Source organism: Papio anubis, chromosome 12 (assembly GCF_008728515.1).
Source record: "Papio anubis isolate 15944 chromosome 12, Panubis1.0, whole genome shotgun sequence".
In the NCBI taxonomy this organism is placed as follows: domain Eukaryota; kingdom Metazoa; phylum Chordata; class Mammalia; order Primates; family Cercopithecidae; genus Papio; species Papio anubis.
In genome coordinates this window covers 99,699,030-99,724,803 of record NC_044987.1, presented here as the reverse complement: position 1 = coordinate 99,724,803, position 25,774 = coordinate 99,699,030, and the positions used below count along the sequence as shown (strand labels likewise).

Sequence of the window (25,774 nt, the reverse complement as noted above, 5' to 3'; positions counted from 1 at the left end):
GAATGATATGTTGTGTTACTTTCAATAAGTTCAATGCAGTGTTTTTCAAACTAATGGTTTTCTTTTACACTTTTAACTGCACAGGAAACCCAACTTTATTTCATTGATCTGCTTATTCAACAAGTATTCATTCTGCTGAATAAATGTACAATTTTAATTCCCACTTACTTGACCTCTGGGCAGCAGTCAATACTGCTGGCATTTTCCTTTCTTTTAAAACAGTTATTTCTCTTACCTTCTATGATCCATCTGTCTCCTAGTTTATATTCCACTTTCTGACTGCTATTACCTCTGTCTTATTTACTTGCTCATCATACTCTACCCTGTCATTCACTGTTGAAATTTCTCAACAGTGTAAAACAGTTGACTATCAACATGATACTGCACAGCAGACCTCTAGAACACGTTAATTTTACGTAACTGAAACTTTATACCAATTGAATAGCAACTCCCCCCGCCCCCGCTCCCCCGACACTGGTAACCTATATTCTGTTCTCTGTTTCTATGAGTTTGATTATTTTAGACACCTCATATAAGTGGAATCATTCAGTAATTGTCCTGTGATTGGTTTATTTTACTTAGCATAGTGTCCATTAGGTTCATCCATGTTGTTCCAAATGGCAGGATTTCCTTCTTTTTAAAGGTTGAATAATATTACATTGTTTGTATATACCACATTTTCTTTATTCATCTGTCTGTGTATGTTTGGGTTTTTCCCTTAAGTTGGCTATTGTGACTAGTTCTGCAATGAACTTGGGAGTACAGATAAATTCATTTGGGTATATACTCAGGATTGCTGTATCATATGGTAGTCCTATTTCTAATTTTTAAGGAACCTTCATAACTGTTTTCCACAGTGGCTGCATTATTTTACATTCCCACTGACAATGTACAAGGGTTCCAGTTCTTTAACATCCTTGCCTACACTTACCTTTTGTTTTTTTGATAACAGACATCCTAATAGGCGTGAGCTAATATCATATAGCAGCTTTTACTTTCATTTTGCCAATGATTAGTGATGTTGAGCATCTTTTAATAATACTTATTGGCCATTTACATCTCATTTTTAAATCTGGCTATTTGTTATTTTGCTATCGAGTTATAGGAATTCATAATGTATTTCAGATGTTAACCCCTTATCAATATATAGTTTGCAAATATTTCCTCATTCCATAGATTTCCTTTTGTTCTGTGGATTGTTTCCTTTACTGTGCAGAACTTTTTAGTTCGATATAGTTCTATTTACCTGTTTTCGCTTTTATGCTTTGCTTTCGGTGTTATATCCAAGAAATCAGTTTTTTAAATTTTTTCATGTTACTTATATTCTTCCCATGAAACTTCACTTTTATCCATAGACAGATAACTTAAATTTATTTTCTGGCCGGGTGCAGTGGCTCATGCCTTTAATCTCAGCACTTTGGGAGGCCAAGGCAAGTGGATCACCTGAGGTCAGGAGTTTGAGACCAGCCTAACCAACGTGGAGAAACCCCATCTCTACTAAATGCAAAATTACCCAGGCGTGGTGGCACATGCCTGTAATCCCAGCTACTTGGGAGGCTGAGGCAGGAGAATCACTTGAACCCAGGAGGCAGAGGTTGTGGTGAGCCGAGATCATGCCATTGCACTCCAGCCTGGGCAACAAGAGTGAAATTCTGTCAAAAAAATATATATATATCTTCTAACTGTAACTTCTCTTTGTGCTCTAGACCTCTATGTTAAACTATTCATTATCCATTTAGATAGTTCAGTGGCATTTTAGCATTTCCAAAGACAAATTCATAATTTCCTTTCCTAGAAACTTGGGACTCAGGATTTTAATTTAAAGAGTATGATACTGCCATCCATACTATTGTGCAAATCTAAGACTGGCAGTCATGACACTCCCACACTTGCCTCCTCCTATAGCAAATCTCTCAGCAAATCTTATTGATTTAATCTACCAAATATCCTTATTTTGCCAACTTTTTCACTTTCTTCCATCACTGCCATCTGATCATATCAACAGTCCTATTTAAAACCATTCAACTGTTTTCTCTATTATTTTTCAAAGGAAATAAATCATTATTTTTATCACCATTTTAAGGCACTGCTTTGTCTACCTCCTCTTTCATTTTCAATCTATATCTTTAATTTTTTAATTAGCACTTAAAGTATATTACAGACAAGTACACAAACATAGGTGAATAGCTTGATTAATTTTTATGAAGTTAGTATACTCTTTGTGCATGCTCCCAGATCGAATAAACACAACATTTTGTATACTCAGAAATGTCCTATCTGTCTTCTTTTGTCAGTAGCCTCTCATCCCCACTGCAGGGTGATGACTGTATTGATCTCTACCACCATGAATTAATTTTGCCTGTTTGTCAACTTTCTATAAATGAGAACATAAAGCATATAATTTTATATGTCTAGCTTCTTTTGTTAAAAATTCTGTTGTCCTCAGCTCATTGAGACATCAGTGGCTATGTATGAGTAGATTTATTCCTGTATTCACTCTTCTGTTCTATTCATCTACCTGTTTATTCTTGCACCAACATGCATTGTTGTATATAGTGATCGCCATTTATTCAGTTACTGTATTCATTATATGAATACACCACGTTTTTAAAATGCTCTTTACTGTTGATGAAAATTTGAGTCGTTTGCAGTTTTTAGTTATTACAAATATCGCTGCCATGAGCATTCTTATATATGTCTTTTGGTGACGATACCTATGCCATCTAGTAGGGTTTATATCCAGATATAGGATATGCATATATTCTGTCTTAGTAGATATTTCTGATACTTTCCAAAATACTTGTGCCAACTTATGCTCCCAATAGCATTGTTTCAGAATTTCACTACCCCCAATATTTAGTATTTTCTGTTCTTTTTAACAGTGGCTCTGCAGTAATAACACATTCAGTTTTAATTTGTATTTCGCTGGTGACTAATGGAGTTGAGTGGCTTTCATTTGTTTATTGGCCATTTAGATATTCTTTTTTACGTAGTAGCTGTCGAAGTATTTTGCTCATTTTACCTATGGTGATTTTAGCAATTTCACATGAATTTCAGGGTTTTTAAATGTATTCTGGTTGTGAGTATTTTTGTTAAAATATGTATTTTAAGTATCATTTTTCAATCGTTGCTCTTCCTCCTTGTTCCTTCAATGGTAACTTTCATTAACAAAAGTTTTTAATGTAGTCTGATTTATCATACTTTTATGCTTGGCATTTTCTGTGTCCTATTTAATAATTATTTTTTGTCTAGCCAAAATAAGACAATCTTTTGTTTTCTTCTAAAATCTTTATTTTTCTGTAATTCATGATTAGCTTAAAGCTACACCTAATATATTTTTTTTAATTAAAGGCGTGTATTAAGGTTCAAGGAATGTTTTCTTTCATATGGATGTCCTATTGACCTAGTAGTGTTTATTAAAAGACCAGACCTTTCCCTGAAGCATGGAAATATTCCTTTTTGTTATGAATAAAGTGATTACATATGTGTAAGTCTGTTCTAGACCCACTGTCTGTTCCATTGGTCTATCAGTCAATACTTTGACCAATACCACCCTGTCTCAGTTACTACAGCTTTAAAATCAATCTTGATATCTGGGAGTATAGTTTCTACAGTTTTGTTTTCTCTTTATCATTGCCTTGGTATTTGCATTTTCATTGGCATTTTAAAATCAGCTTCCCAATCTCCAAAAAAAAGTCGATGAATTTTTGTTTGGAGTTTTATTGACTGCACAAAATGTTTTAAAGAGAATTTATATCCTAGCATACTGAATCCTCCAATGCATGAATAAAGCAATCGCTCCATTTATTTAAGTTTATTTCAATCATGGTTTTCAGTTTGGAGAATAGAGGCTTTTTCTTTTTTCCCTTTTCTATTAGACGCTTTTCTAGGTATTAGTTTATCTTACTATATTTTTAATAATGTAATTGTGTGGTTGGCTCACTGCAACCTCTGCCTCCTGGGTTCAAGCGATTCTCCTGCCTCAGCCTCCCGAGTAACTGGGACTACAGGCATGTGGCACCACACCTAACTAATTTTTTGTATTTTTAGTAGAGATGGGGTTTCACCATGTTAGCCAGGATGGTCTCGATCTCCTGACCTCGTGATCCACCTGCCTCAGCCTCCCAAAGTGCTAGGATTACAGGCGTGAGCCGCCACACCCAGCCCAGCCCCTTTCTTAATCCTAATTTCTCTCTCTGTTCCACACATACTGATCTATTTCATTCTCTCATTTATCACCTTCCATGAGCCCTTGTTTTCTTACTATTCCTCTTCTTGCTATGCTGTATTCTTGCATTTCCCACTCACACAGCTGATCACTACCCATTCTTTATATCTAAGCTAAATTATATATCCTGAGGGATGCCTTCCTTGAACTACCTACTTAGATACCATCTCTCTATTTAATCTACCATAGTAGTAACTGGTCGTTTCTTGTACTATTTATCACAGTTAAGTTTATGATTGTCTTTGCAATTATTTGATGTATGCCTATGTGAGCTCCAAAAGGGTAGGACCATATCTGTTTCTTTTTACCCTACTGTCGTAAAGGCCTAGCAAAGCCCTTGGCTCATAGTAAGGTCCAAAGAAAGACATTTTGAGTGAACAGACAAATTGAATGAGCTTCAGTTTTGGTCCAGATGTTGTATGAGGTTATGAAAATACAGAAACAGGCCAAATATAATACAATCCTCAGCCTCGATTCACTTCAGAAACTTCCCTCACCACCTTTTTTCAAGAATGTAAAATATTATTGTAGTCTTAATAATACATACCTTTTGCTGAATTTATGGCTGCTTCTTTAATTTCCCAAACTTTTTAATATACTAAATAATAATAATTATAGTAGCAATTTTTCACTAAAGATTATTTAAATAGACATATATGTGTGCAATAAGAAAGCCAGAGAATTTCTGAACTCTTGGATAATAATGGTAATTTAATAGAATTCAATAAATTTGTGGAGAAAAGTAACTTCATCACCATCTTTTCTAGCTCTTCGTCTACTGTGGCATTTCTTTTCCCAGAGAGGATGTGAAATAAAATCATCAAGACTTTACTTGAACATTTGAAATGACAGAAATGATTTCCTTTGTCCCATCAAAGTGTATGACATTGACACTGGATTAATAAAGGTTCACAGAAGGTAGCATCAGCAGCGGTGAGACTACCATAATGAGGCAAATACAGGAAAAGCCCTTACTTCAGTGTTACTTGTTTAGACTTTTGAGAGTGATAATTAATCATCTCTCCCATCTGGATTCTGCATTAGCAAGAAACAGAAAGAGGGGTTAGATAGGGATCAAAATATCAACTTTATTGCCATTAAAGTTAGATTGGAGAGTATTATTTTATTTGCAAAGAAAAATGAAACTTATTACTACAGCCCCCAAAATCTAGAATCACCTGAAGGGAAAGCATGACTACCAGGGATTTTGATTCCTAAAGTCTGAGAGACACTGAATGCAGGAATAGAATGAAGACACATGTGTATATGGCTTTGAAGTAATTCCAACCAAACAAATAATGGATGTTAGATCCTCACTATCTCATCAGTCAGATAAATTAGTTCCTTTTCTAAAGGGAGAAGTGAAAGACAAGAAAGAAGAGTCCCAGATGTCATGTTAGCACTCTTCCCATTAAAAAGTGAAGTTTACCTCTCCTTATGGAAACCCAAGTATCAACAAATAATATTCTACTTTACATATAATAGAATATTCTATTATATATAATAGGTTATATGTTACATATAAGTCTATATTTTTACATAATACATAGAAATCTACATTGATATATAATATTTATATTATGTATATAACCTATGGCGCAACTATTAACGTACATTAATAACTATAGAAACCAGTGAGACTGCAGAATGGTAAAAAGTATTTGCAAATAATATATCTTATAAGAGATTGATATTCAATATTTAAGAATTGCAACAACAAAAACACAAAAACCTGATTTTAAAAATGGGAAAGGACTTGAGTAGAAATTTATACAATGAAGGTATATATATTACCAATAAGTACACAAAAACATGTTCAACACCACTAATCATTAGGAAAACGCAAATCAAATCCACAATGGGATACTACTTCACATCTATTAAAATGGTTATTATCCAAAAAGAAAATAAATGTGAGGATGTCAAGAAATTTGAAATCTTCTACCTTGGTGTAGTAAGAATTCAAAATGGTTTATCTACTGTTAAAACAATATGGTGATTTCTCATAAAATTAAAAGTAGCATTATATAATCCAACAATTACACTGTTGGGTATACAATCAAAAAATTGAAAGCAGGCTTTTGAAGAGATATTTATGCCTCCATGTTCATAGCATTCACAATAGCCAAAAGGTGGAATTAACCTAAATGTTCCATAGATGACTGCATAAACAAAATGTGAAATATACATATATAGACTGGAATATTCAACTTTTAAGAGAAAAGATATTTGGACCTATGCCATAACATGATGAAACTTGAAGACATTATGCTAAGTGAAATAAGCCAGTAACAAAAGGAAAATATTGCATTATTCCTCTTATTTGAAGTACCTAGAGTAGTCAAATATATGAAGACAGAAAACAGAATGGTGATAGCCAGGGATTCAGTAGGGGAAATGGGGAGTTCGTTTTTAATGAGTTCAGAGTTTCATTTAGGGGACGTGAAAAAGTTCAAATGTAATTCAGTTGAAATTAAATAAAATTTAAATATCACTTCTTCAGTTATCTTAGCCACATTTCAATTGCTCAGTATCCTCATGTGGCTAGCGGCTGCCATCAATATAGAAAGTGGTAAAACCATCAGATCTCATGAGACTTATTAACTACCACAAGAACCATATGGGGGAAACTGCCCCCATGATTTAAGTTATCTCCCACTGGGTCCCTCACACAACACTTGGGAATTATGGGAGTACAATTCAAGATGAGATTTTGGTGGGGACACAGCCAAACCATATTAACCACCATCCATCTGCACAAATTTTTCATCTTCTGCAGAACTTTTTCATCTTCTGGCCAGCCGCCGTGGCTCGAGCATATAATCCCAGTACCTTGGGAGGTGGAGGTGGGTGGATCGCCTGAGATCAAAAGTTCAAGACCAGCCTGGCCAAGATGGCAAAACCTCGTCTCTACTTGCTAAAAAAAAAAAAAAAAAAAAAAATGCAAAAATTAGTCACGCATGGTGGCATGTGCTTGTAATCTCAAGCTACTCAGGAGGCTAAGGCAGGAGAATGACTTGAACCCCGGAGACAGAGGTTGCAGTGAGCCGAGATTATGCCATTGCACTCCAGCCTGGGCAACAGAGAGAGAGACTCTTGCTCTTTTGTCTCACTCAGGAATCGGTGTTAATATATCTTTTTAGAATAATTTTTTTTTTGTCTGTTCCAACCTAAACTTCCTGTAAATGTTTACCATAATGGAAAAAAGTCTCATTCATGTCAGTGTTTACTTATTTTTCTTTTCATTTTTTTATTTTATTATTGAGACGGAGTCTCGCTTTGTCGCCAGGCTGAAGTGCAGTGGCACGATCTCAGCTCCCTGCAACCTCCAGCTCCCAGATTCAAGTGACTCTCCTGCCTCAGCCTCCCAAGTAGCTGGGACTGCAGGCGTCCACCACAACACCCAGCTAATTTTTGTATTTTTAGTAGAGATGGAGTATTACCGTGTTGGCCAGGATGGTCTCCATCTCTTGACTTCAGGATCCACCCACCTTTGCCTCCCAAAGTGCTGGGATTACAGGCATGAACCACCACGCCCGGCCTATTTTTCTTATAGTGTACATTTTCTGAGGCTAATGACCATATGTGCTCTTTCGTTGTCTCTGTGCATTTCTCATTATTTGTGACATAATATAAATTCAATACATATTTGAATGAATGGGCAAATAAATGAAATGAATGTAATGAATAAGTGAGTGAATGAGCATAAATAGCAACTATCCATAGCACTATAATATTCAAAAAAGAGCTGATTGCTATAAATCCAGCCTACAAGCTGACTCTTTCTTATTCATTACTCACTATTCATTAAGAATTATTTAATGACTTATTATCTTCACTATTACATTACAATGCTTCATGTCTCACGGACCCATCTTTTGAAATTAAATTATATCTGAAATGCAAGCTGTGCAGATATTTTGTCAATTTTTCCTTTTAGAGTTGCTTTTTATCAGAGCTAGCATGATTAGTTTTAGACATTGATTTCCCCATTAGCTTCATAGTGAACCAAAGTTTCATTATATTCCAAATGGGGTAAAAAATAATTTCTCCTACATTGCACATCAAAGATAGCTGTTGTTTCTTAATGAATTAGAGGTTTGTTGACTAATCCCATGTCCAATAAGTCTATCAATGCCACTGTTCCATACAGTGTATGCTCACTTCACTTCTTTGTGTCACATTTCAAAAGGAAATGATACTAACAGAAATGAACGTTATGAAAATTTTTCATTATATCTGTTATGGTGCTCTTAGAGTAGTGATCTTAGATATTACTATCAATATACATTTGGGGGGTACCATCAAACCAGGCAATCATAAAGTATCTACTTCTGCTTTATTGCACATCAAAGATACTGTGTTTTTAATGAATTAGAGGTTTGTGATAATCCCATGTCCAATAAGTCTATCAATGCCACTTTCCAACAGTGTATGCTCACTTCACTTCTTTGTGTCACATTTCAGTAATTCTCAAAATATTTCAAAATTTTTCATTATATCTGTTATGGTGCTCTTAGAGTAGTGATCTTAGATATTACTATTATAATTTGGGGGGTACCTCAAACCCATATAAAAAGCCAATTTAATCAATAAATGTTTTGTGTGTTCTAATTGCTCCACCAAACAGTTGTTCCCCAATCTTTCTCCTCCTCCTCAGGCCACACTATTTCCTGAAATACAATAATATTTAAATTAGGCTAATTAATAACCCAACAATAATCACTAAGTATTCAAGTGAAAAGAAGAGTCACATGTCTCTCACTTTAAATCCAAAGCTGGAAATGATTAAACTTAGTGAAGAAAGCATGTCAAAAACTGAGATAGGCCAAATGTTAGGCCTCCTGCACCAAACGGTTGACCAGGTTTTGAACACAAGGAAAACGTTCTTGAAGAGAATTAAAAGTGCTACTGCAGTGAGTACATGGATGATAACATGTGCTCTTGGGTAACTAGATGCATTGTCAATAAGTAGTGATATCTCAAATGGGCTTTGTTGTTCCAGTTGCAGAACATGGGACAAGTAGATTTAGCATATTTTTAAGAACCCTAGGATTTTTAGAACGGTAAGTGAGCATTGGCTTCAACTTAGTCACCAGTGCATCAGTCTCTAACAAGAGAGCCAGACTGTCCTTCACAGCTTTGAAGCCAGATCTTGACTTCTCCTCTCTATCTATGAAAGTCCTAGATGGCATTTCCTGCCAATAGAATGCTGTTTTGTCTACATGGAAATTCTGTCATTTAGTGTAGTCACCTTTACCCATGATCTTAGCTAGATCTTCAGGATAACTTGCTGCAGCTTCTCCATCAGCACTTGCTGTTTCACTTTGCCCTTTTATGTTATCGAGGTAATCTATAAGGATTGGAATCAACATCTTCCAAACTCCTGTTAATGTTGAGACTATTACCTCTTCCCATGAATCACGAATGTTCTTAATGGCACCTAGCATGGTGAATCCTCTCCAGAAAATTTTTAATGTACGTTACACAGATTCACCAAAAGCAAAACAGCCTAGTGCTAATATGAAGACAGTCATCTAAATAGAAGATAAAATCAGCCACAACATTCCCTTAAGACAGAGACTAATTCAGAATAAGGTCCTAATTTGCTCCAACTGTATATGGCTGAGAGAGGTGAGGAGGAAGCTGCAGAAGAAAAGTTTGAAGCTAGCAGAGGTTGGTTAGTGCGGGAGCCTCCTAAGAAGAAATCATTGTGTCTTTGGTAAACTTTATTTAAACTTATACTTCCACTGTAATGAAACATTACATTTCAATATCTGGAGGTCATATGTTAATGAAAACATTATCTAATATTTAAGCTCCTCTAAGTCTGATTTCATAGCCAGGATTTCTACTTCATAAGACCTCTCTTTTTTAAAAACTATTTGATTTTTTAATTATATTTTGAGTTCTGGGGTACCTGTGCAGAACGTGCAGTTTTGTTACATGTGTATACACATGCCATGGTGCTTTGCTGCACCCATCAACCCATCACCTACATTAGATATTTCTCCTAATGCTATCCCTCCTCTAGCTCCCCACGCCCCAACAGGCCGTGGTGTGTGATGCCTCTCCCTGTGTCCATCTGTTCTCATTGTTCAACTCCCATTTACAAGTGAGAACATGTGTTTGCTTTTCTGTTCTTGTATAAGTTTGCTTTGAAGGATGGTTTCCAGCATCATCCATGTCCCTGCAAAAGGCATGAACTCATCTTTTTTATGGCTGTGTAGTATTCCATGGTGTATATGTGCCACATTTTCTTTATCCAGTCAATCATTGATGGACATTTGGGGTTGGTTGCAAGTCTTTGCCATTGTGAATAGTGCCGCAATAAACATACATGTGCATGTGTCTTTATAGCAGAATGATTTCTAATCCTTTGGGTATACAACCAGTAATAGGATTGCTGGGTCAAATGATATTTCTAGTTCTAGATCCTTGAGGAATTGCCACACTGTCTTCCACAATGGTTGAACTAATATACACTCCCACCAACAGTGTAAGTGTTTCTATTTCTCCATATCGTCTCCATTATCTGTTGTTTCCTGACATTTTAATGATTGCCATTCTAACTGGTGTGAGATGGTATCTCATTGTGGTTTTGATTTGCATTTCTCTAATGACCACTGATGATGAGCTTTTGTTCATATGTTTGTTGGCTACATAAATATCTTCTTTTGAAAAGTGTCTGTTCGTATCCTTTGCCCACTTTTTGATAGGGTTGTTTGTTTTTTTCTTGTAAATTTGTTTAAGTTCTTTGTAGATTCTGGATATTAGCCTTTTGTCAGGACATAGGCATGGGCAACGACTTCATGACCAAAACACTAAAAGCAATGGCAACAAAAGCCAAAATTGACATTAAATTAATTAAATTAAACTAATTAAACTAAAGAGCTTCTGCACAGCAAAAGAAACTATCATCAGAGTGAACAGGCAACCTACAGAATGGGGGAAAAATTCTGCAAGCTGTCCATCTGACAAAGACTTTAATCTTGCTTATCAGAGAAAGTCAAGCCAGAACCAGTATGAATAGGAACTGACCATTGTATAAACATGCTCCACTGGTCATTGATATGCAGTGATTAACCAGCCATTCATTCTGGCCCACATAAGGGGCAATGCCCTGCTTTGTACAATGCTCTGCACAATGCTCTGTGCAGTGTAGGCTTCCAATAAATAGTGCAGAGTACCTAACTGACACCTTTTGACACATCCCCTTCTGAGTTAGAAGCAAGATTCATTTTCATATAAAGTTTAAGGAATAATTAAAACATGGCTAAAGGGTCCTATGCCAACTCCAACCATATTTTTACATTGGGTATTTATTTTTAGGCTCATCTTAGAGGTAATTTTATGCAGAAGAAAAATTGGGTTGGGTTCTCAGAGATGCTTGTGCCCTTATCTGAATACCTGTTTCACTTCTTGCAATGCCAAGCAGAGGCACTCATCATCCTGCTTAAAATTCTGTATTTAACTAGTTTAGCAATCTTGTTCATACACAGGAGACTTGGTAGTGAAGTTGGAAAATAATGTTTTAACCTACTAAGTCTTAGAGTCTAGCATAGCTATCAACAAAACTGAACAAAATTAAAAATCTACTCTTAGAAGCACAGAGGACAAGTCTACTTCATGAAGCCAAATGATATTCCAGAGATCAATTACATCAACTTGCTCCATGGGATAAAAATGTGTATTATGAGTACATTAATATTATATAACATGTAATTTTAAAATCTGAGCTAAAAACTTTTTAAGTAAGATTAGACAATATAATTATCATTCACATATAGAAAAGAAAGTCTTTTCTGACTGTGCATTTAAAATATTTTGAACATTTTCTTACAGTTTCTACCAACTCTATTAGTAAACTAAAATTCTGAGGGCTTCCTTTTGACAAATGTGTATCAGAACAACTGTTCTTTCATAATAAAAGAAAAATATGCTTAGTATTGTGAAGTTTCTTATTCCTGATATACAGGAAAAGGTGAAGAAAGACATGGTTTATTTTTACATGTTAATTAAATTTTACAAGGCAGTTTTGTTCACTGTGGAACTTAGACTCTAAACCAAAGTAACACATATAGATGAAAGTAGTTTTGTTTTTAGAATATGAAATATCTGAATCTAGACTACATTCAAAGATCTTACCCCATAAAAATGGAATCATTTTCATTTCATGGCTGACTGGCACTCTGCAGGCTATTTATGAAAGATATGGTGTGGATGTTTTAGTTTAGTATCAAGTTTTTCTGAGTGTCCACTGTGAACAGATGAGATAGGGAAGTTTATAAAACTCTAGTCCCGTGTCAAGAATTAAATTGATTTGATAATTTTTGAAATTGTGACTTTTTTCTGTGTGTCCTAACAGACTTCTTTGCCAACAATTAACTTCTCAAACTTTTAGATGATTGTATTTTTTTTTATTATTTCCCTGTTTTGGTTGTCTACATTTTGAGAGAAGAGATAGAAGAAAGTGGGGAGGAGAGAGAGAGAGACAGAACTACACAATAACACATAACAGAGGTTGATACAATTATGGGAAGAAGACAATAGATGGAAGGAAAATCCTGATCAAATAATTAAAATAAGGGATAAAATAAGTGAATTAAATTTATTGAGTGCTAATAATTCTGATAGCAATAACAATATAGCTAGTCACTGACTATATACCAGTTACCCTATTAAGTACTTTGTATGGCTTTTTCCAAGTAATCCTCATAAAAACACCATAAAATGATATGTTTATATGCATTTTACAAATAAGAAAAAAAACCACTTCAACACAGCAAATAACTTGCTCAAGGCCATAGAACTAATAAATGGTAGAGCTGGGAATTGAGCCAAGAATGATTTGGCTCCAGACTTATTGCAAGACTTTGGACATGTACTATTAACCTCTTAATTTTGTTACTAAATGAAAGTATTGACATTAGAAGAGGTTCATGAACTTATGCAATTTTACCCAACCAAATGAGGGTTTGAACCCAACTCTTTGTCACTCTACTCTAAGGATCACATCGTTTTGCTGGAATAGGTAAATTGATAAGAATGTTTTAGGGCCTGAGTTTCAAGAAAATAAAGAAAAAAGAAAGTATTACTATTTGCCTTAGTAGCAATTCCAGGAGGATTCATAGTGGAAGTGAAGACTCTCTGAGAGAATTGAGAGTTTGAGGTGAGACAATTGGCTCTTTGCCTTGCCTACCTTTTAAGATATATTTTACTTCATTTGATTGGTTTCGGTCACTCTTTCCTGTGAGTTGTTTTGAATCCAGAATCAATTTTATCTGAGTAAGAAAAATAAAATGGAAGCCAAAAAGCATTGGAAAAGAAATGAAAGTACTTCTGTGAGGGCCTGTATGTCATGAACCCAGCAATGCTAACATATAGGAGATAGAAGAAACTCACTTCTATCCTGGAGGGTTGTAAAGTATCCTTCAAGAGGAATAAATTATCTTCTATGCACCCCTTCTAATCCACTCTCCACCCTGCATCAGAGAGGTCTTTTCAAAATGCAACCCTGGTCCTGGCCCTTAATTTTGAAAGCTTTTGTTGGGTTCCCATTGCTCTAAGATGAAGACAAAGCAAGGCTCTCATCCACCTCTCCAACCTGCAGCCCTATGTACTTATCAGCTACACTGTGCTTTGCTAGTGTGTGGTTTGCTAGAGCTTGTATTTGTGTGATTTCCTCTTGCCTGTGATTATCCCATTCCCTAGTCTCATGTAGTTTATTCTCATCTATCTTTCAGGCTAAGTCTAGCTTTACTTCCCCAAGAAGCCTTCTCTGACTTCCTTGACTACTATAAACAGTACTTCTTCCTTGGAATAATTTAGAGTGGATTTCTTTTCTTTTCTTTCTCTCTCTCTTTCTCTCTGTCTCTCTTTCTCTCTTTCTCTTTCTTTCTTTCTTGATACGGAGTCTCATTCTGTCGCCCAGGCTGGAGTGTAGTGGCTCAATCTCAGCTCACTGCAACCTCTGCCTCCTGGGTTCAAGTGATTCTTCTGCCTCAGCCTCCCAAGTAGCTGGGATTACAGGTGCATGCCACCATATCCGGCTACTTTTTTGTATTTTTAAGTAGAGACAGGGTTTCACCGTGTTAGCCAGGATGATCTCGATCTCCTGACCTCGTGATCCGCCCGCTTCAGCCTCCCAAAGTACTGGGATTACAGGCATGAGTCACTGCACCCAGCCTTGTTAGAGTAGAGTTTTGAAAATTAAATATTTGTCTGCCACTCTAGACTACAGGTGTCCCTAGCACACAGGACTGTGCTTAGTCTTGTATGCCTATCACAGTGTCTGAAACAGAGCAGCTACTGTAGTGTGGTAGCTGATTTTCAAAGTCAACTCCCAATGATACCTGTTTCCTCAGTTTATCCTTGAATTTGATAAAGTGACTTGATTTATCAATGGAATTTGGCAGACCTGGCATTTTGCCAGGGCTAGGATTGATCTTTGCGGTGGCTCAGTGGCCTTCATTTTTGTGCTTTTTGGAAACCCTGAGATATTATGTAAGACATCCAGATATTCTACAAGAGACTCTGGGAAGAATCAATGATCCACATGGAGAGGAGATGCTCTGGTGTTACACGGGTAAGGAATGAGGCCCAGCTCTCCCAGTGTCTGAGTCATGCCTGTGGTTGACTTTGGCCTCACCCACCATCTGATGATATCTACATAAGATGTTTCAAGTGAGACGTAAAATAACTGCCCATCTGTGCCCAAGCAAACCACGCAACTGTGAGATATAACACAGTAGCTACTGTTTTGTTGTTGTTTTGTTTGTGTGTGTGTGTTTGTTTCTGGTTTTGTTTTGAGACGAAGTCTTGCTCTGTCACCCAGGCTGGAGTGCAATGACGTGATCTCTGCTCACTGCAACCTCTGCCTCCAGGGTGGAAGCAGTTCTCCCACCTCAGCTCCCGAGTAGCTGGGACTACAGGTGTGCACCACCACACCTGGCTAGTTTTTGTATTTTTAAGTGGCTAAGTATGGTTGGTTGTTACATACCAATAGATAACTGAAAAATAAGATGCATAATAGAAAATGTAGAATTTATAGTTTACGTAGTTTTCTCATGACTGGATTCTTGCTATTCAGGATGTAGGGCAAGGTATCAGGGTCGGGCCTATATGGATTTTTTTCCTTTTTTCTGGACCTGTCAGGCTCATCCTGCACTAATACATGCTAAAGAATAAAAATTAAGTATCAGTCTCTAAATTCTGTATATGTGGTAGATCTGAAAACGCATGTAACTTAAGTTAACTCTTGTTTCACTAGCCTGTATGTGCTACAAGAGTCACTTTTATGTTAATGCCAAATTTTACTGTGTTAATGCCAAAATCACTATGGAAAGGCCTCAACCCCCTTCAAAATACAGCCCGCTCTCCCAATATTTCTAGGGTCTGCAGAAGCTTTTTCAGAAGTGCCCAGAAGCCATTCTTCAGGATTACTCTTCTCCAATCTTGCTTGTTTGCTGTACTTATCATTTACTAAGAGTGGCAGTCCCTGCTGGTGCTTCAGTTTTGAGTCTTTGGAGAGAATGCTGCCTTATTCAAGTTTCCTTCCTTCTTCCTGTATACTCAAGTTATGCAAAACATATGAGATACCAAGCCAGCACTGTGCTGCTTTCAGTCCTCACTATATTGAATTCATAATGTGTTCTGTGCAGAAATGTGGAAAATCTCTCATTTTATAGTACAAACTGGAAGCATGTGGTAGGCGCTGGTCCATAGCAATTTTAGTTCCTAGATTAGTGTTCAATTCTGCTTCTTATGAATTATATTTTGTATTTCATGACCTTACTCTTTGAGCTGTTGATTTCTGCTTCTAGACCATCTTTCTTTTGTCATAAAATGTACCCTATATTTGTAGATAAGTAGTTTTCACAGGTCAGTTGCTGAACAGAGTCATTTAGGTGTTGTACATGTCCTTTCATTTTGTACTGTTTCTGTCACTTTCAGTATGAGCTGATATAATTTTTAAAAAACCTTTGTGGGCTTTCTGTGTATTAAATTATAATTCTTGTAGACAAAATATCCTGTATTTCTCCCATTTGAGGTTGTTGTGGTAACATGCCCTTAAATTTCCTACAATCTTTATTATTTAAGAGATACCGCCTAAGAGGCACACCTTAAAATAAGTCTTAATAGAGGACTTTTCTCCTCAACCTGGATTTTATTTTTGCCCTCTGAAACCATTTCTTACTTTGAGAACATTTTCCTGGGAGTGCCTGGGTCTTACAAACAGTTTGTTTTTCCTTCAAAATCCAGAAAGTATCAGTTTCTTTAGTCTTTTCTAAAATTGTTGCCCAATATCTAAACCTTTCTTTCTTTTATTTCCCTCGTGTTATCAAGGGTCATCTTGAGTTCAGGGACTGTATTATTCTATTTCCCCATCTCTCTAGACTCCCTACATACTACCCCTCTTCAAAGTCCCACAATGGTTTTCCAATGTATATCAACTCAAGCAACTAGGTGGGTGACCAAGGTCACCAGATTTCAAGCACTCACATTGTAAGTTGCTATTTAGGCTTATTTGAGACCTCTGATCACATACAAAATGATTTTGCTGCGGTTAGAGGCACTACCCGTCAACAAAGAGGAGCCTGCACTTTTCTTCTGTTCTTATGCTATTTAGCTAATGGCAAGATACTTATCCTCACTGAATTCATTTATCTTTGAAATTATATAATGAATTTACAGGATTGTTTTTGTACTTAGATGTTATATGCAAACTTCCTGTCACAAAGGAAATACCGAGTAAAAGTCATTATTTTAAACATTCTATTTATGGTGCACACACATGTGGACCCATTTTGCTGACATTGTGAACATGGACCAGTTACTGTAGGCATCTTATATACACATTACTTATGTTTAAGAAAGGAATAGCAATGCTTCTCATAGGGATAGTAGGCCAGTAGTTCAGAACTATTTGAAATGTTACGAATATATATATATATTTAGTAGATCTGAAAATGCGTGTAACTTAAATTAACTCTTGTTTCACTAGCCTGTATATACTATATATATGTACAGTATATATGTATATGAGATAAAAAAATATATAGCTATATACACATAGATGTAAGATATATAAATAAATACACATATATATTGATTACAGGGTTCTATGTCAGACACTTGTTTTGGGCTTTTGTCATATAGGTAATTAAAATTCAAAACAAGACCCCCTGAGGTGATTCTACTGCATAACTGGAGTGGAAAAAGCACTGTTTTTGAAGTTGAAGATGGCACTTGTAAATTACCTGGCCTAAAGTGTAGAGTGCAGTAAGCACTCAATAAAGTTATGTTTACATCCACTACCTTGCACACTTTCCCTCCACTGCCATGGACAAGAGCTTTGTGAATCCTTTAGGAGTCAATAGCAACCTGCCTTGATTATTTTTAATAATCACATGACATATTTTTAGCTAACTGAGAAGATTACACTCCATACACACAAAATATATAACTATAGTTGCCTATGTTATATGTTATATTACCTCACTGTTTCAAATAAATGGTTGCTTATTCAGCTTTGTGTAATTGAAACATGATAAACTTTTATTTAATCAAAAATATCTCCCCTTTAAATAAAAAATGCTATGTAAAATTAACAGAAATCAGAAAATTGTATTTAATTAATACCCAATATTACTAGGCACTATGAACTGCGCTAAAGAAGGGAGTCCCGAAAATATGACATACTGCATTGTTCCATGACAAGTGAAAATAGACTTTCTCTCATTGGTCATTTCACTAAAAAAAAAAAAAAAAAAGTACAATAAAATCTTAAGGGATCTAATATCATTTACATTTTTCTTCAATTGCAAAATAAATTTAAATTTGGAAAAGAAAGACAATCATGTAGAAGATAAATTGCATCCACGATCTTACCATTTAAATTTACGGTTAACAATTTTCAAGCTTTCCTGTTAAACCATTTATCATGCTAAATAGCAACCCACTTCTTAACAAAATGGAATCACACTGTAGTATACGTTGCTTAAATTATTACTTAATATTTCAAGTAGAATTTCTGATTTCCTAAGGAATTATTTTAATGACTACATGAAATACCATAATTAACCAATCTCCTATCGTTGGCTATTATCATTTCCAATTTGCTATCTTATAATTATGCTGTGATGAAATATGTATTATTTCTTTGAGATATGTGATCAGAAAGGGAAATACTGGTTCAATGGATCTGCTTATTTTAAGACATGTTAACATATATTTCCTAGCTGCCTTTGAGAGAGACAACCAATTTTACTCCTCCACAACACTTCATTTCTCAAGTTTTTTTTTTTTTTAAAGCTTTGTCAGTTTGATAGGTCAAAAATAGTATTGCCTTATTTTAATTTAATAGCTACAATTTTGAAACTCATGGTTATTACTTATGGTGATGCTTTTGCGCTTTAAGCCAACAGTTGAACAATAATAATTACCTCAAAAGTACACTTTGACAACAGTTTCACATATATTATTTCCTATAATATCCCCAGAAGCCTTGAAATATAAATAGTGGAACCAATAATCATTAAAGTATATCGCATAGCATAATAATTCATTCTAAAAGTATTCACATATTGAACTCCCAGTTTCAAAATTTAGGTGAATATTTTTAGTAAGACCTGCCATTCGCAGAGTTGATGAAAAAGAAGGAATTTATTCCCTAGGACTAATCCCTTTTAGATAAAGATGAGAAGCTATTATTTCATTCTGGCCTGGTGAGTACATGAGCTAAATGCTGACTAGGCAGGTTTTTTTCATCTTAGGCTAAGCTTTTTTGGGGCCAACTTCCATAATTTCAATTTCCGTAGCATTACACTGTACTATATTATAAATGCTATGTTCTATTTAAATCTAGGCATTATATTTGCCAAGCTTTCTGTCTACCTCTGTTTTTTTGTATTTGATATGATTTTTATTATAATAGTAACACATTCTTATTGCAGAAGGTAACTACAGAAATGTACAAAGTAAAAGTAAATAATTCCCCCCCTTCTTTGACCTTCAATTCCATTTCTGGAATAAGCCACCATTAGCAGTATGATTTTCATCTTTTGGTATTTTCTAATATATTTTGTACACAGTTGGGACCATTCTATACTTACATTACATGATTTTGTTATTTGTTATTGTACAGTATTTGATCTTGCTTCACAATATGCTATTAGAGGGATATAACATTTAAGTTTGGGCTGGGCACAGTGTTTCCCACCTGTAATCCCAGAACTTTGGGAGGCTGAAGTGGGCGGATCACTTGAGGCCAGGAGTTCGAGATCAGGCAGGTGTTTGATACCAGTCTGGCCAACATGACAAAACTCCTCTCTATTAAAAATACCAAAATTAACCAGATGTGATGGTGCATGTCTATAATCCCAGCTACTCAGGAGGCTGAGGCAAGAGAATTGCTTGAATCCAGGAGGTGGAGGCTGCAGTGAGCTGAGATGGTGCCACTGCACTCCAGCCTGCACAACAGAGTAAGACTCTGCCTCAAAAAAAAAAAAAAAAAAAAAAAAAAAATTAGTGCCTTATAATGAAGATTTATGTTTTTCTCTGGTATAGTTGCCAATACTAAAATAAGCATCTTTATATGCCAGTATATTTACAGATTAAATTGCTAAGAGTTTATTGTTAATGTAAACTGCTAAAAGTTCAGTTGAAAGTGATTCACACATATGGTAATGCCAGGCAGTACCATAGCTTTTTCAAAAATAAATTTCCAAAACATCCATCCATAGGTTATTATAGTATCTATCTTTATACTTTCACCAACAATGAATGTATTTATTAGTGTTTATATTTGTTTATCTCAATGGTTAAAAAAAGTTTTAATTTGTTGTCAATTTGCATAAGGTTGACCATTTAAAAAAATATATCTAGGACTGTTTGGATTTTATTTTTAGTAAGCTGCCTTTTCATATTCATTGCCTACTATTCTATTGAACTTTAAGACTTTTCTTCCTGATTTGCAGGCTTTCATTGTATGTACCTAAACCACATATTTTGTCTAATCATGTGTTATATACGTTTCTCTGTTAGTCTTTAAACTATTTATGTACTTTTTGCTATTCAGAAATTGTAATATTTTATGTGGGCTTATTTAATTTTTAAAGGTTTTGGTTTTTCTGTTATGCCTATGAAGGCAATCCCTATTCCAATATTAGTAATATTTTTAATACATATAGTGTTTTTGTATCTTTTATTTTCGTATTTCAGCCTCACATCTTAATTAAACTAGGATTTATTGTCAAGTAAAGCAATAAGAATATATATTTAGTAGATCCACCCTGTATGTTTCACGTGTGTGTTTACATACTTCCCTAAATTAACAGCTAGTTGTTCTAGTGTTTTCATTAAATAATCCTAAATAACTTAATAAAGTTTCAGTCACTTAAAATGACACCTTAAACATATAATAAATTTTTCTAAATGTATCTACTTTGGGACTTTATACATGTGTGTTTATTCGTCAACTTATTGTTGTGCCAATGCTGTGATTTTAATTATTATGAAATTGTAAGTCATTATATAATGTGTAGGACTAATCCAAATTCTTTCCTAATTTTTATGACTATCTTTATGTTATTTTCCATATAAACATTAGAATTTTTTTTTCAGATGAGAATAAAAAGATAGCAGTTAAATGAAGATTTTCATGATTAAACCTTGAGAAAATAGAAGAGAACAAATATATTTCCTTTGGCCATGTTCCCGTTGGCTGTTGGAATAGATAAATAGTTTAGATTTTCAGCAACTTGCTTTATCTAATTGTTTACAGTTTTATTCATTAGTAGCTACTTCACTGATCAGAGGAAGTTTTCTTGTAATGAAATAGGCTAATTCCATTTACTGAAATGGGAGTGAAGGGAGTAAAATGACAAGTTTTCATTCAGTAGTGTTAAGATTTCTGTTCATGTGAAACGCCACACAGCTGCATATGGTCTGCTAGCTCTTGGATTCTCAAAGCAACTGGAAAGGCAAAGAAACAGCCTACATAGAGAAAATTGTGAATCAGAGCATGTAGTAACTTCTACTTCATCTCATCATTATAAATTGAATTAAGTTGAATAAACTGAATTAACTGGTACTCTTAAGCTCAGTTTTTCTTAAAATTGGAGCCATTAAATGCAAGTTCAAATGAAGAGCATAGGGAATGTATGACTACCTTTCTAAACGTAGAACATACCTAACTTATGTAGTTTAAGATCTGAAAGTTCAACGTAAGTCTGTAGTTTGAACCTTGAATTCACTATGTAACAGTACATTAAAAATGAAGTTTCCAGGAAAACTTCAAGACAGAATAAATGTGAAATTCTAAGGCCATATTTCCGTGTGTAGATTTTCAAAGAAATTAGAAAAAAATCATTTTCAGGCTTCTTGGAGTCCTCCAACCAGCATAAATATAAAGAAAATGGGGTCAGAATGTGAAAGGGGTGCGGAGTGTTAAAAATAATATTTCTTTGAAAAGAGGTATTATTGGACTTTGAGCTTCCGTTTCCTCTTTGAAATAATAACTTTGCTACTTTCTTACTCCAAACCTAGTAAAACAAGTGTCAAGAGAATCCCTCAGACAAAACTGCAATGATTTCCTTGCATTTGTGGGCCAATGCCTGACATACATCTGAAATACAAAGTCAACCCTTGAGTGGAATTTTACCCTACCCAGGAAATCTTGACACCAAGAGAAAGATTATCTTTTTGGTCATGGAATCAATAAAATGACTTCATTGCAGTGGGTGTTCATTCTCAAAGTTTACAGGGCACAGATAAATAAGAGTATTTGCAATGAACCATAACCCGCAAGAGGTTGCCTTCAATCCTGTCCAATGACATTGTCTGGAAAAGTAAGACCTGAACAGCAAAGGGCAGTAAATCTATTGTTCTTTGACCAGAGGTAGACGAAGGAAACACAAGATATATAGCTGCATCTACTCAAGCTGAGACAACTTCAGGAAGTAAGGAGTCAACAGTTGTTAAATCCCAAGGAGTCAATGGAAATTTGTGCATCAGGGAAAACATAAGCCACACCCACCCAGGGTCACCAGCTTTAAATGTCTGTCTCACAAAAAACTGGAAGCCACCGACCAAGTAAGAATAGATCTCCCAACTGCCAAGTCCTCCCAGGACCCAGATTTAGCTTTATCCAATTAAATCAGCAGTTAGAAAATAGAGGGTGAGGTAAGAGTATGAAGGAGAGAAAAACAAAAACCAAAACAAAAATACCTCCCTTCCCCCACTACAAGACTTGAACCTGAAGATGGCCCACTCTGTGTAAGAATTTTTAAATATGCTAATTCAAAAGTAAAATTTGATTACAATTTTGGACTGAAAATGCTAATACTGTTTCCATTGTTTAAAGTGAGCCTAGGATTGCTATGATCTAAGACAGTGCCAGAAAAGTCTTTAATCTTGTCATGATTTTGTCCGGGAAAAGAGACAGCCTCCACTCTCCAATTAAAACATAAAATGGTGATGAGAAATGTGTTGATAGCAATACTTTCTAGTCAGTGAAATGAACAGTTAACAAATAAACTGTATGAAATTATAATTTAATATAAATTTTAGACCAAAATAATTATTTCAACACACAACTGAGATATCCTGGAGTCCTGAGAAAATATCTTCTTCCTCCAAGCTAATCATTTCTGCCTGACTTAAATCCATGAGTCTTGAGCCATCCCTCTACTCAACTCAAACTAGTATAAAGATTCAAAATCCTTAGGCTGATATCTGAGCTCTGGATTCTCAGATTCTGTCCACTTGGAGGACAGATGCTTGGCATATTCTGTTCATTTGAGTCTTTTTCTGCGGGAACTGAGGATGGATAATTATGACCCTCTGTCCATCAGAGTCTCCTCCATGGCATCTCTCTTAATCCCTACAGTATACTTCACCCTCCAGTGACTCTCTATTGGAAAGGATAATATACAGCATATTTGTATGTCTTTAAACTCACAAAAGGTGTATTCTTTCAGCTATTCATCCATTCATTCATTTATCCGTGTATTAATTGTTCACTTAAATTTATATTTTACAAAATGTCAGATGATAAATGTTAAAAACAAATGGGAACAATGAAATTACTTCAAAATCCTAAATGGAAGGTTTGCAGTCTTGGAATTGTGGGTGAAAATAATAGATGAGTGTTTGCCAAGTCTTTTCATCATGTAAATAGAAGGATATATGAGGAAGATTAGCAATGACAATTTCTTTGGAGAGGGTTACTGGGGGGCTGTACATGTCTCTTTTTTGTCTTCAAAAGACCATGGTTTACTGCCAGTCTCTGGAAAGTGAGTTTATAGCCGACCAGCTAGATAGTACTCTCCACCATGGAACACTGCAGAAACATATCCACACAAACATATGAAAAGCATCATGAAAGAAAAAGCCAACGTTTGGAGATCCACCTTTTTGAGGGCATTAGCTTCAGATTAAAACCACACCAATAAAATAAGGCCTTTTAAAATCCTTTACCTCTAATCCTAACTGTCTACTGAGCCTAACTCTTGAAAACATAGAAATAAAAATTTAAGAATGTGGTAAAATGGTGAATCAAAGAAAGTAGACATAGAAACTGCTCACTTGTTCCTGTCAATCTTTGAGTCCTGGGTCATGCAAGGATAGTGATAGGGAATTAAGAAGCTTTAAATTGATTGAAAGACTAAAGCTTCTGTATTAGATTGCATTGGACTTTTTAATATCTAAGAATGGGCATAGACAATATAGGGAAATTACTTCATGGTTTCATAGTAACCAGCTTAGCATTTTCAGCCAATTGGTTATACAGTATGTTTAAGAAGCTCAATAACTAGAAATATAGAGAAGCTGCATATAAATAAAGTGAAATTCATTTATTCAAGCAGTATTTATTGCCCATGTGCTATATGCTAGGCATGGTTCCAGGTATTGGGAAAAATAGCATGAACACTGTGTTAGATGCCTTAAGAAATATTTAAGAAAAGGTACTTTGAAATTAAAGTAGTTAATTCTGTCCTGGGGTCTGTAGGAAGGCTTCATGAAGGTAATGTTTTTACATACTTTCACAGAGGGAGAAGTTTGTCAACATATGAACTACCAGGTAGAAAAAACTGTGTGTTTAGAAGGAGAAAGGGAAAAGGTTGATACGGTACAGTAGACATGTACTGTGTGTCAGCATGTCTTGGGGAAAGCATGAATATTGAGTCAAACAGAGCTAAATTTACATCTAGGTGAAATCTTAGCTGAGTAACAGCTAACAATTTTGTGAGCCTATCTGAAGTTGTCAAGGTTGTGGGTGGTTTTCTGATCTTTTCTAATACTCACTTTGCCAAAATTAGAATGCTTCAAGTGACACTTTTGCCTGACAGGAGAACATGTTATATTACAAAAATCACATGTTTTTTTCTAAGGAGGAATTGTTTACCTATAATTTTGATGAAGACAGATAAATCAAGTCGTGATCAAAGAGTGAAAGATGTCATAGATTCTAAAACTATTAGTCATAAGGCAGAGCTACATGTTTATAGAGATGCATGTTTATATGGTTTGGCTCTGTGTCCCCACCTAAATCTCATCTTGAATTGTACTCTTGTAATTCTCACATGTTGTGGGAGGGACCAGGTGGGAGATAATTGAATCATGGGGTCATTTCCTCCATACTATTCTCGTGGTAGTGAATAAGTCTCATGAGATTTCATGGTTTTATAAGGGGTTTCCACTTTCGCTTCTGCCTCATTTTCTCTTGCTGCCACCCTGTAAGAAGTGCCTTTCACCTCCCACCATGATTTTGAGTCTTCCCGAGTCACATGGAATGTGAGTCTATTAAACCTTTTTTCTTCCCAGTCTCCAGTATGTCTTTATCAGCAGCATTAAAAATGAATGATTACAGTAAATTGGTGCCAAGAGAGTGGGGAACTGCTGAAAAGATGCCCAAAAATGTGGAAGCGACTTTGGAACTGGGTAACAGGCAGAGGTTGGAACATTTTGGATGACTCAGAAGAAGACAGGAAAATGTGGGAAAGTTTGGAGCTTCCTAGAGACTTGTTGAATGGCTTTGACCAAAATCCTGATAATGATATGGACAATAAAATCCAGGATGAGGTGGTCTCAGATGGAGATGAGAAACTGTTGGGAACTAGAGCAAAGGTGACTCTTGTTATGTTGTAGCAAAGAAATTGGCAGCATTTTGCCCCTACACTAGAGATTTGCGAAACTTTGAACTTGAGAGAGATGATTTAGGGTCTCTGGCAGAAGAAATTTCTAAGCAGCAAAGCATTCAAGAGGTGAGTTGGGTGTTGTTAAAGGCATTCAGTTTTAAAAGTGAAACAGAGCAAAAAAGTTCAGAAAATTTGCAACCTGACAATAGGATAGAAAAGAAAATCCCATTTTCTGAGGAGAAATTCGAGCCTGATGTAGAAATTTGCATAAGTAACAAGGAGATGAATGTTAATCAACAAGACAATGGGGAAAATGTCTCCAGGGCACGTCAGAGATCTTTGTGGCAGCTCCTCCCATCACAGACCCAGAGACCTAGGAGGAAAAAATGGTCTTGTGGGCTGG

At 35.5% G+C, this 25,774-nt stretch overlaps 1 protein-coding gene across 12 annotated transcripts in view; it reads left to right on the top strand.

The window, feature by feature from the left end:
• Nucleotides 1–25,774, top strand: part of LRRC4C (leucine rich repeat containing 4C) — a 1,317,608-nt gene that overhangs the window by 898,650 nt on the left and 393,184 nt on the right. The window lies entirely within an intron of this gene.